Source organism: Xiphophorus maculatus, chromosome 21 (assembly GCF_002775205.1).
Source record: "Xiphophorus maculatus strain JP 163 A chromosome 21, X_maculatus-5.0-male, whole genome shotgun sequence".
In the NCBI taxonomy this organism is placed as follows: domain Eukaryota; kingdom Metazoa; phylum Chordata; class Actinopteri; order Cyprinodontiformes; family Poeciliidae; genus Xiphophorus; species Xiphophorus maculatus.
The window spans coordinates 155,683-168,552 of record NC_036463.1 but is presented as its reverse complement, the minus strand read 5'-3'; the positions used below and the strand labels follow the sequence as shown (position 1 = coordinate 168,552).

The following is a 12,870-nucleotide window of genomic DNA, read 5'->3' as shown; positions in this document are numbered from 1 at the left end:
ACCAGGGGCATGAAGCCCCAGACAGCATAGCTCCTAGGATCATTGGGGCACTCAAACCCCTCCACCACGATAAAGTGGCAGCCCAAGGACCATTTATCTTATTGGTAAAAATCCATTTATATGGAATAACAATATAGTATATTGTTATTTTTACAAATATGCTACACATGGCTGATCTTAAATAAGAAAGGGATCTAAGGAACACAGAAATTAACAAAACCCAATTAAACAATCCAAGATCCTAAAAACCCAATTTCCATCATGGGAGAAGAAATATGGAGGTGGTTGAGGAATATAAATTCCTCCGTGTTCATCTGAATTCATCTGGACTGGAGACGAGACAGTGAAACTGTCTATAAGGTGTGGGCAACTTCAGGCCTTGAGAGCCAGTGTAATGCTACTTTTACATGTGACTCTACTTCAACACACTTCAGTCAAATAATTAGGTAATTATCAGAACTCTGGAAAACTTGACTGTACTTAGGATGTGATTTAGTGATTTGATTGAAGTGTGTTGGATCAGGGAGACATCTAAGAGTTGCAGGACACCGGCCCTCGAGGACCAGGATTACCCACTCCTGGTTTATAAGAAGCGACAGAGCAGACTGTACTTATTGAGAAAGATAATATTCTTCAAAGTTTGTAGCAAGATGATGCAGATCTTCTGTAAGTCTGTGTTGAGAGCATCATCTCTTCTGCCGTCATCTGTTGGGACAGCAGCATCAGAGCCAGGGACCCAGAAAGGCTCAACAGCCTGATAAAGAACGTTGGTTTCGATCTGGGGACGACTGTGGAATCTCAGGAGATGATAATGCAAAGAAGGATTCTTCATAAAATCAAGAAAATTATGAACAACCCTGACCATCCTCTTCATAAGACTGTCTTTGGAAGGTAGAGCATCTTCAGTCAGAGGCTTCTTCAGATTGAGTGCAGTACAGACCGCTGCAGAAGATCTTTCCTGCCACCAACCATCGTGATCTTCAATAACACTTTGAAGAATCTTAAGTAATGAGTTACAACAACATTTAGTTTCCCTTTGGGATTAATAAATTATTTTTGAATTTTGATTTGATTTGATTTGAATTGAATGAGAGTTCTCCCTCTAATTGACTATACAGTAGTGATATCATCTATAGAGCAAAAACTCTACTCCATAAGTAAGATGTCATCACACTGCAACACGTTTTGTTACAGGTGCCCTTGTAAACTGACCATCACTTCATTCACGTAGATTAATAAATTAGTATGAATTAATATATACAACTATGACCTTTGGACACTCTTCAATATTTAGAGCAACACTTGCATTGTAATAAATTCATCACTTTGATAGACCCAAGAGTTCGTAAATGATTAGGCCAATCGTCATATCATTTCACTGCAGAAAATGATCACCAATCCCACTAGGGACAGGGTGTAAGAAAATGGATGGATTTCTATAACATATTTTTTTTTCTATCTTCTGTTGTATGATGTTTTAATGCTTTCTGAACAGATTGTTGTTGAAAAGGAATTTGTTTTTAATCAACTTACCAGATTAAACACAGGTTAAATAAAAAATAGAAAAGATAAAAACAAATTCAAATAAAACATTTGACCGCACAACAAAGAATGCCTCACAGACCTATCAGGCATTATCATAGGTCTGTGATAGACTTTATAAGTCTATCAGTCTTGATGAAGATTGATAGAGGTAATTCTCTGTCTTCTCTTTGAAATAGAGCTGTAGGATTATGCAGCTGTCCCACAAGTGTACTGTATAGATGTACCATTGGCTCAAAAGAGGAACCAGTGAGGGAACAGACACATGCTGAGTCTTTATGCCCAACATGCTGACCACCTGGCTTCAGAGAAACTCCCCAGCCACCCACCCACATTACAATTCCATCACTTCTCAGATCAGGGTGTTGTTGGTATCACTCTCTGACTGCCTCTGTGTCTGCCGATATTTCTTGTCAGTGGTTTGTTAGACAGTTAGGCCACTTCTATCTTCTGGTGTTGCTCTAGGCAGGGTCATGCAAAGACCTTTGGAGGGCCAGTGGCTAAAAGTTAAAAAGGGCCACATTGAACAAGATCTTAAAACACCGTACAACAACATAGCAACAACCCACAATAACCAACGATCTAATACTTAATCAGCTCATACTGTATCAATGTCATCATGTGGGGACAATGCAAAGCAAATATAGTCTATGTTTCCCTGATAGGTATAAAGTTGCTGTTTCTGCTGCTGACAGAGCTGGAGGGCTGTGTTGATGTGAAACTGTAGGTGTTAAACAAACCAGAGGAGAAAAGTTTGCTAGTAATGAAATAAGCAAATTTGCTGCTATTTTACTAAATGAGCCCTACTACTTCTGTTTAACCTCCAACAACTTAGCTGCAAACTGCTTTAAAGATCAAAAAGGCTCAGAGGGGTTAACTCTACATTATTGTTCTATTAGCACCTCAGAGATCTAGAATTATTAGACTGAGATATCAAGGCAAAGAAAACTCAGTAGCTGCCCATAATTTGATAGTCTATAGGGCACAGATCCGGCCCCTCCTCCTTTCCATGGACCCGTTGTCTGAACAACATGGAGGCAGAGGAACTGAGAATCCTCGGAGTCATGGACCTTATCAAGCTCCGCCCACAACCGACCCACGTGACCGCAAGTCTCACAAACAAAGCCTCGCAGCGCGTTGTTTCTATGTAAACATGACTCGATTAGCGCATCATTTCTAGCGGATTTTCACAATACATCAGCTACTACAATGGACAGAGGAACTAGCAAGTTCATGTCATCATCTGGGAGGAGGTTACTGGTTTCTCAGTCACAAGCTGGTTGCAAATCTGAGGCCAGCAGGTGTCAGTCAGTTATGGTAGATCTGAAATTTGGTTTGATGACTGAAATATGAGAAGCTACAGACTGATAGGAGGAACCAAAGAGCTCTGTAAAGGTAAAGGCAAATCTTCTGAAGTTGGGATACAATTAATTTAATTTCACATAATTATAGCGGTGGAAGCCATTTGTTTGTTAAAATTTAATGAAATATATTTGTTCTATTTGATGTTTGTTGTGAATGACGTAAACTCACAAACGAACGAGGAAATTAGTCCAACGTTTAGAAACTACAGTGGCTGTAATGAGCCACAGCAAAGGGAAACAAAGGTAAAGTAACCCGAACAGGTGATCAACTCAAAACCACTCCTACCTTTTTACTCTCTCTCTCTTTGTAGCTTAAGCACACCTGTTACCATGGCAACCACCTGCTCCCCGCAAGACGAGCAAAGATTACGTTAAAAACATAACATTCAGTTCTATCTTCTACCCTTAATAACCTGGGTTGGGTTGGGGTATCGCTGTTTTTGTTGTTTATTTTCTGGTTACATAAATGACAGTTGGACAGTCGTATTCTGGAATTTATTTGTAACTGCAATCCTGTTTGGACTCACTCAATATATGATGATGATGATGACAATATAGAAGATCCCAATGCCAGCGTCAACCCACGCCAACTGGTCATCGCGGTCTGATCGATGATCCGGATATCATTGTATTTTGATAACTGTCCTGCAGTTTTGTTAATTTGTTGAAAACAATAAATATATTAAATTGAAAAAAAGTTTTAAAAATAAAAACACCACCACTGATCTTTCACTAAGAAACTCAAATAAGTATTTTAATTACATCTAATTTTACTGCATGTACTGTAATCACACAAGATTTAGCATCAATAATTAATTAACCTTAGAAGCAAAGGCCAATGCATAGATATTTATCATAGAGCCAAGCCATTGACTCAAAAGCACAAAACAGAGAGCATCACGCATAAACTTGAGAATTCCAGTGCAGATGAGTTCTGCATTACAAGATAAAATGTAATATGTTAGAACTGGATTACTTTCCAGTGCTTGATACGTATTTCTTCTGCAGAACTCAAGCAGTAAATAAACACTGAGTGAATGATGCAGTAAAAAAAACAAACAAAAAAAAACAAAACAACATAACATTCAGTCCATTACGATATCAAGTTTCCAGGCTTGATATTTATTTCTCGATTATTAATCAGCGCTTCCCTGAACACAGCGATGGTTGATTGACTAGCTGTACTTGGTGCTAGAGTGGCTAACACGAGTAACAGTTTAGTCCAAAGCCTTTTCTGCTAAAATAAAATCTTTAGTGTATGTCAGATACAGTACACATTGCATATTGATCTGTTTAGCTAAGGTAAGACTCAGAGGTGGGGACTCGAGTCACATGACTTGGACTCGAGTCAGACTCGAGTCGTTAAAATCACGACTTGAGACTTGACTTGAAAAAATGCTCAAAGACTCGGACTTGACTTTGACTTTCATGCCATTGACTTGGGACTTGACTCGACTTGAAGCTGTTTACTTGAAAAGACTTGATATTTTTTACTCAAAGTCTTAAAATTTAAAACACATTATTTATAAAGTCGCGTCATTAATTAATTTCACTCATTCCGTATCAATATGCGCAGACCGTCACTATGGTTTTCCTCTCTCCTTATGTATGTATGTGTACGTAGCTGCAGCACAACCAATCAAATTAACAGGATTTGGACGTTTAAAAAAACGCGGCAAAGCTACAGAGCTCAGGGAACGAAATACGAAATAACCGCTCGAATATGCTTCCGCGAATAATTTCTTTTGGCTACGTAGGTTATGAACTTTCGACTAAAAAACGAACTGCAACTTGTAAAACATGCAAGAAGAGAATATCGGATGGAGATGCCACGACGTCCAACTTTGTCCGGCATTTGAAGCTTCACAAAGATCGGTAGGTGGCGCTTTTCTTTTGCTGTAAGATAGTTGACTTTAGCTAACTTCGTGTTAGCATGTGTACTCCGGGTTAAATTGGTGATGATTTACCATAAATCCGGTCCTTCAAATGCCTCCACAAATAATGTGCACCGTGTTAGCTCAGGAAGCCGGTGGATAGTGAGCGGGGCTCCGGAACAGAAAGCAGATTCTGGACCTGAACACAGGGAACAGAGTCTCTCTGTCCCATCATGATGATGAGCCGGGTCTAGTATCATCTAAGGATGGTTGGTTGGACATCTACGTTGGGAAATTATATTGACAATATATTGTTTTGACAGGTCAGAGAAAAGAGGAAAAAAACTGCTGTTATGGTTCTTTGTATTGTGCTGTGGAAATGTCAGCATTTTCGTCTTTTTTTATTGAATATCAAGTTTAACAGAACTGGGCAATAAAGTGGTCCAATTTAAAAATGTTTTTTATACTTTGTGTTCAGCTACACATGTTCTATCATTTGAGATAAATACATATTTTAAAACGAACAAATGGTCTATTATTGGAATTTTATGTATAATTGCAAATAAAAATAAAATAAAATAAAAACGACTCGAAATGACTTGAAATTAAAGGTTCCTGACTTGAGACTTGACTCGACTTTTGCCTGTCTTTACTTGAGACTTGACTCGGACTTGAGGACAAAGACTTGAGACTTACTTGAGACTTGCAACACAGTGACTTGGTCACACCTCTGGTAAGACTGTAGCAGACAGGCTTCAAGGTGTACAAGTTGTATCAGTTCTGCCATTACGCTGTACTTAGCTAACGGGAAGCTAAGTGTGTTTGTGAGACGGCCACGCACGTGACCATGTAGAATGGACATCAGCCAATGAAAAGCAGCCCCTCTGGTAAGGTCCACTATGAGAGGGCAGCCAGACTAGTTTATTTTGCTAAATTATTATATTTAGCTTAATGTTATTGTTGAGGGGCACAAACAAGCCTCCTGACACAGATAAAAAAAATAAAATAAAAAGGACACTTGGGCCATCAAGGATAAGAGGGGCAGGGGCTCAAGCCCCTTACGCCCCCCCCCCCCCCCCCCCCCCCCCCCGCCCCCCCCGCACTTTTCACGTGCCTGGCCCTAGGTGTGTCTGCATCTTGCAGATCATTAATGCAGTGTACCAAACATCTTCCACATGAAACTACTCATTCTGAAAGCCTAACTCTTCTGGTCTTCTGGACTGAATAGGACTAATAAAATGCTTTTCCACAACCAGCATGCTCCATGACACCATGACACGTCTTTTCATAACATGACAGCAAAGCATTGGTGATCATTATACTGCAATCAGTACGGTTAAAAACTGATCTCCCCTCAGATTCCTCCTTCTGCCGCTGCAGCAGATTCTTTGCAGTAAAGAGAAACGATGACAGCTGTAAAGCAGCTGCGATGTACAGGCAGCCTGCAGTGTGATGCTGCTCCATTCACTAGAGGCTCGCGCAAACACATCCTCCTGCCTCCATGTTCTGAAGGACGCAGATGTGCATATATATATGCACCTGTGGCAATCACAGCGGAGCAAATCAGACACAGAGAAAAACACCCAGTCCACAGAGAGACAGAAACCGAAGGAGCGACGATTAGCCACCCACCTGCCTCGGAGACCCTGTGCATGAAACTGTCCACGCTTAGATGCAGCTGTTTGCTGATGCCGCTGCAACCTCCGCGCACTGTACCGTTATTTGAAGCGTTCACGTTCGCTGGGACATTTCAGTCTTGTAGCTTAGATCCTGCGCATATTGGAGTAGACATGGTTGTTACTTTAACAAGGTTTTTCCCGTTATTGCGAGGACACGTGAGTGTAAAGTATCTTGGGAAGATATTAAGATATTTGCTGGGTATTCAGGAAGCAGTGCCATGTCTGGATTTTTACCCCTAGGAGACAAGAAAGGGGCGCACTGTCACCGCGACGAATCTCAAAGGCCAGAACACTGGACGTGATTTATTCCATATTTCTATAAATGTCCGATAGACACGCCTAAGGCCGCCTATCAAACACATATCAACACTAATTGTAATAATAATGATGAAAATAAAACAGGAAATATTATGGTCAGCTAAATTGTCGTGGCGGGCGTAGACGTGAATACGTAGACGCAGGGGCGCCGCCAAGAATCTTGGGCCCCATGACAAAAAATAAAATTGCCCCCCACCCCCACCACCACCCCTGCACAGCAGCTGTTACAATATTTTGAGTCTATCTGACCCATCAAAAGCGTCACAATTTTAAAGGGTTGCAACTGCCTTGCTTTCTTTGGTTCAATATTGATACTAGCACAATATTTAAGGCTCATGAATTTTACATGCAACAGTCTGCATACAATTTGCAAGTAGTTTGCTTAAATTCTTTCTATTATTTTGAGATTACTGAAATGTCTCTCCTCATGAGCAACAGTCATAGGCAACGTGCAAAATATACATGAAGCAATCCAGACTTCTCAAAAAATGCTATGAAGTTGCATTTTATTCAAGCTGCAGTACATAATTTGAATAAAAAATATGTTTTCTCCATATTTTTTAAAGCTGACACCATGTCCTGACAGTCTGTTATGAGGCAAATAATCTGTGAAAACAATCAATCTCCTCCACCTCCTCCCTGAACTGCTATTGCTAGCTAAAGTAATGCAATGGTCTGACCAAAAACAACCAATCAGAACCAGGAGGAGGGCCTTAGCGCTGTCAGTCAACTTCATTCACTCACTGCTAAATGTGCTAATGTTGGAGAAACAACTTATCCTTATTGCTAGCTACAGCATAGCACAGAGCAAGGGAAGGGAGGGAGCAGCCACGTGAAATTGTGATTGACAGCACTAAAACTCTCCTGCCACTGACTGGTTGTTTCTACTGTAGATAGTATTGAGAGAAGGCAGAGGAAATAGATTTTTCACAGATTATTTCTATACCATACTGTCACAACATAATGACAGTTTTAACAAATATGTAAAAAAAATGTTTTTTATAAAAGTTACATACTGCAGCTTTAATTTCACTTGGGAGAGGACGGGTCAGGAGGGATGTGGGTTAGAGCTGCCGCTGACTGACTTATCTGTTGTTAAATGTGGTTAAAGATGCAGGTACAAGTTAAATATATGAATATGTTGGTAATTTTTTTTCCTTTGTTCATAGAATGCTAGTGAAATGGAGGCAAACAGTAGTCTGAAGCTGAGCTAATTATGCTAAATGGTTGATAATCTCACAATCTACTCACCTCACGGAGAAAAACTGGGTTATAAATTGACATTCTTGTTTTTTCTCTCTCTGTCTGTTTCTCTGTTTTTTGTGAAATACTGACTTTATTATTTTTCTAGGCAGTATAGTAACATCCACAGTTGTCCTTGTCTTCTACTGACTGCTGCTGAACATCGTCACCCTCAAGCGATAAGCAGGAATGAACCATTTCATGCAGATCCAGGGGGAGTTTAGTCGAAATACGGATGTGTGCCCTTTGGTCTGGGAGGGGTAACATTTGATTTTTACTTCTAAAACTATTTTAGAAAACACAATATGATTAATTTGGTAATTGACAGGACCCCAATTTTATTTTTATTTCTATAAATAAATAAATAAATTGCGGAGGGTCCCCTGTCAGTCAGGGGTCCTTGGAATTGTCATAACTTTTGCCCACTATCCACCTTATTCCTGGGAGGCTTACTGGGGAAACGATTATGGGTCTTACTTCCAGAGCCCACCGGAAGTAGATCTATTTCATTGTAATTTGTAGGGTTTTTTGCTGTATCCGTGACCTCGTTCTTTCAGACAAAACCCAAAGCTCATGCCCATAGATGAGGGTAGGAATGTAGATGGACCGGTAAATCGAGAGCTTTGCTTTTTGGCTCAGCTCTCTCCTCACCACAACGGACAGGTACAGCGCCCACTTCACTGCAGATGCTGCACCAATCTGCCTGTTGATCTCCCACTCCCTTCTTCCCTCATTCATCAACAAGATCCCGAGATTCTTAAACTCCTCCCCTTGGGGCAGGACAATCCACTCCCCCAACCCAGAGAAGGCACTCTACCCTTTTCCGGCACCAGACTGGAGCCTCCTCGGATTTGGAAGCACTGATCCTCATCCCGGCCGCTTACACACTAATGCTCCTGGTGGAATGGCACCATACACCCGTCCAAACGGGTGTATGGTGCCATTCCACCACATCCAGAATCCAAAGTGTAAGACACTGCTTCAAAAGGGCTTGCCCTTTGCGGAGACTGCCGCAGAGAAGCAATGTGTCTGACACACTTTTTCAGTGACCTAACATCTGGCCCACCTGCATCAAAGTGAGCAAGCTGGAGGGGCAGAGAGTGGCTTGCAGATGAGACCACCTTAGGGAGAAAGGCTAAAGAGTAACGTCCGAACCAGCTGGGTTCCAATAGCAACAGGACTCGTGAACAGACAGCGCATGTAGTTCACCCACCCATTTTGCTGAAGCCATCACAAGGAAAAAAGCAGTCCTCTTTGACAAGCACTCAAGGCTCACCTCTGAGCCAAGGGCTCAAACGGAGGAGATCGCAGGGCAGAGAGGATGAGAGAGAGGTCCCACACAGGCACAACAGGGCGTGTGGGAAGGTGCAAACGTCGGGCACCTCTCAGAAACAAAGAAACATCCTTGTTACGGCTTATTATCTCTCCATCCACCACCGTATGCCAACAAGAGATGGCAGCAACATAGACTTTCAGAGTGGATGGAGACCGGTTAGGGGTTAGGGTTAGACAGTTAGACAATAGAGTTAAAATAACAGAAATAGGACAGTGTATAGGGACCTCATGTCTAGCACAACACCAGATGCTAAAAACCTTCCATTTATGGGTGTACACCAGTCATGTGTAAGGGGCCCTGGCATTAGTCATTGTATGCCCAATGTCTCCGTCATACTCTGAGAAGGTAATGCCGGGCCCTGTAGTGGCCAAACCCAGAGCTGGAGGCGGCTGGTAATGGGATGCCTGATCTGACCCTCAGGCTGTGACAGAAAGACCTTCATGTGGGAAAGGGGCATTGGGGAGCTGTGGAAACCAGGTTCTCCTGGGCCAGAGAGGAGCCAGTAGCAGGACCTGATGGCCCTCCTTATGAGTCAGATACAAATTTCTGAAATGTTAAGAGGAAAGTGGGTATTTGGGAAAGCTAATTGGAGAAAATGTAATCATTTATGTGAAAGTAAACTTTTAAATGTTCAAAATGATTCAAATATTGAAAGTATAAGTCAAGTCATTCCATTTTAACAGCTATTGAGGAGTCTATTCTAAAGACATCAGAGAAATATAGGAGAAAGTTAGTTCCATGGTGGACTGATGTGTGCAGAACAGTAGCAAGAAAAAGAAATAAAGCATTTAAATTGGTCAAAAGGTCTCGTCATTTTCAACAATTAATTGAAAATAAAGAGGCACAGGCAAAAGTAAGAAGTACAATAAGAAGAGCAAAAAGAACATATTGGGGAGATTTCTGAGACACAATTGGTAGCAAAACAAAAAAAGAAAAAATTTGGTGAATGATAAAAATATGGGGATGGCTGGTAGAAGAGAATGGTATCCAATACTTAATAAAAAACAATATAGTAACAGTACCTGATAGGGAAAAGGTTGATATTTTAGTAAGCACATTTGTGGAGATACATAGTGGGAATAATTTATCACTTAATGAAATCCAGGGAAGGAAGAAAACTGAAGGTTGAAATGTTGATGTTTTAAGAAGGAAAGAGAGTTATACTGATGATTGATGAACTAACCCTTCTCTATTGGAGAACTTAACCCTTTCATGCATAGAGGTCACTGAGGTTTACAGCTATCTAAAAGCCATTTTCTTCTGCTTCTTGTGGATTTTTATGTTATAAATGCCCACAGACTACTGAAGTGGACACTAATGCATCATAAAATACACCATCAACTACTGGCCATCAGCTGCAAATGCATGAAATGATTTTTGTTAAATCCAATATGGCTGACAGACAAAAAAGCATGCCAACCGACCTGGTCCCTCCTTCTACTGTAGACGACTCTTGCAGGTAGAAAAATATTGTGACAGCAGATAACCCCTAAAGAACAATACTACTGATGTATTTTTCAAATAACAACTTTGTATTTGGAGAAAATTACTATTGATCACCTAAAAAATAAAAGAAAAAAGTTTTTTACAAATTTTTTTTCCTACCTTTTTTGTATGCCTTAAGAAAATAAAATAAAAATTGGAAAGAAATCCTGACACAAAGGATCGTAATTCATGCATGAAAGGATTAAAAGAGCTTTGGGTAGAGCTAGGAACAATGTTCCGGGGAAAGACAAAATGTGCTATAATACATCAAAAGATGTAGGTGATGATGTGTTAGATAAATTATTGACATAATATAATAAGATTTGGGAAGAGGGGAGACTAAAGATCATAGTAATCTCGGAAACTACAGTCTGATTGCTGTGTAAACTGATGGAAAGGATGGTGAATGAGAGATTAATGGAATATTTGGAGTCAAGAAATGTGATTGCTCCTTACCTGAGGGATTTTCTGATAAGGAGCAGTGGGAGAAGAGCAATGGATCCTATTTTATGTTTAGAAGATAATATTAGGAAACCTCAGATTAATATGGAAACTGTTGCTGGTGTGTTTTTTGATGTAGAAAAAGCATACAATAAAGAAAATTCAATTACATCAGGTTGGAATAGGAGGAAATATGTTTAATTAGTTATGGGATTTTTTACGTGATAGAAATATTTAAGTTAATATAGAATCACATGTTTCACAACAATGTAATATAGAAAATGGAATTCCTCAAGGAAGAGTGGTAAACCCAACATTATTTTCAGTTATGATTGACAACTGAAATCATCATCAATCTTTCTTTAAGTTTTGGCAAATCACTTTTTGCTGATGATGGAACATTATGGAAAAGGGGGATAAATTTAGAACATTTTATTGTGAAACTTCACAGGCATTGATTCACAGGTCTGTCCAACAAATCAATTAAACAGCTTCAGCTGATCTCTGGCATACAGAACCTGTCTCGTTCCTGAGCATTATGATGATTAGACATTCCCATCAGGTCTATACTTGCATATAATTGTTTGAACAAATGAACCTGGCCAGGACATAGGGAGACAAAGCCTATTTACTGTGAATGTAAAATATTATGCACTTTCCATCTCTTCTGACAAGCTGGAATATAAGCAATATTGTTGCAAATTTTTCACAAAAAATGTTTTAAACTACATACCTTTTGAGAAACAGGCTGAAGAAGTTGACAAATACATTTCTACAATTTTAAAAGGTTTTACTGCAAAAATGTACATCACCTCAGTTGATTATTTGCACTTTCTTCTGTTAATTCCACAGACTGAGCAGTCTTGATTAAATGTTGCTGATAGAGTTAAGAAACTGAACTTGGAAAGTGTTTTGAAACTTAAAGCAATGAAATGAGCTACTACCACTCATGTCAGCTGTTTTGATAAATGGGTAATTTAATGGTGGAGCCAATGGGTAGTACAGATAAATGATTAAATATCATCAGATTCACAATATTACAGTATTTCAATTTGATGGAGGACGGGGCCTAAAGGGCGTGAAAAAATGTATTATCTCTTGGAGGGGCATGACAGAAAATAATTGAGAAACACTGGGCTAAACTAACACAACACTGGCTAAAAACAGTCCAGAGGGTCGCTAGTAAAACAGAAGAAAATATAGTTCTGCTGTCGATTTCTACACACATTTGTCTCTGATTCTTTCTCAAAGAATCAAACTCCATGTTCCTCTGCTGTTGGAGGGAACAGCCTCCACACAGTCAGGAGAATGGTACAAGGGTTTGATTGGACCTGAGCAATACCCATGGTGCTGTGAGGTATGTAATCTTTTCTGTTTGGGTTCAGTGAGTTCACACTGACAGTTCAACAGAGTTCAGTTTATTTATAGCAGGCAGAGCTGGGTAAAAAGGGCAGGTTTCTATTCTGTGGGAATAAGAGTGATATTTTTCAGAAACCACTGAGAGTGCTCACTGTGACACAATTAGCATCTGCTTTGTGCTGCTTTTGAGAAAACACTAAACTCTTAGATACCTAGCTTACAAGCCTGTT

The 12,870-nt window shown here is 40.0% G+C and overlaps 1 protein-coding gene across 1 annotated transcript in view; it reads right to left on the bottom strand.

The window, feature by feature from the left end:
* The window catches only part of steap2 (STEAP2 metalloreductase), a 41,592-nt gene extending 34,866 nt beyond the window's left edge, over window positions 1-6,726 (bottom strand). Inside the window, exon 1 of the mRNA XM_023326585.1 lies at window positions 6,413-6,726. The gene's annotated coding sequence lies outside the window, so the exon portion shown is untranslated. The remainder of the gene's footprint in view (window positions 1-6,412) is intronic.
* Between the last annotated feature and the right edge of the window lie 6,144 nt (window positions 6,727-12,870).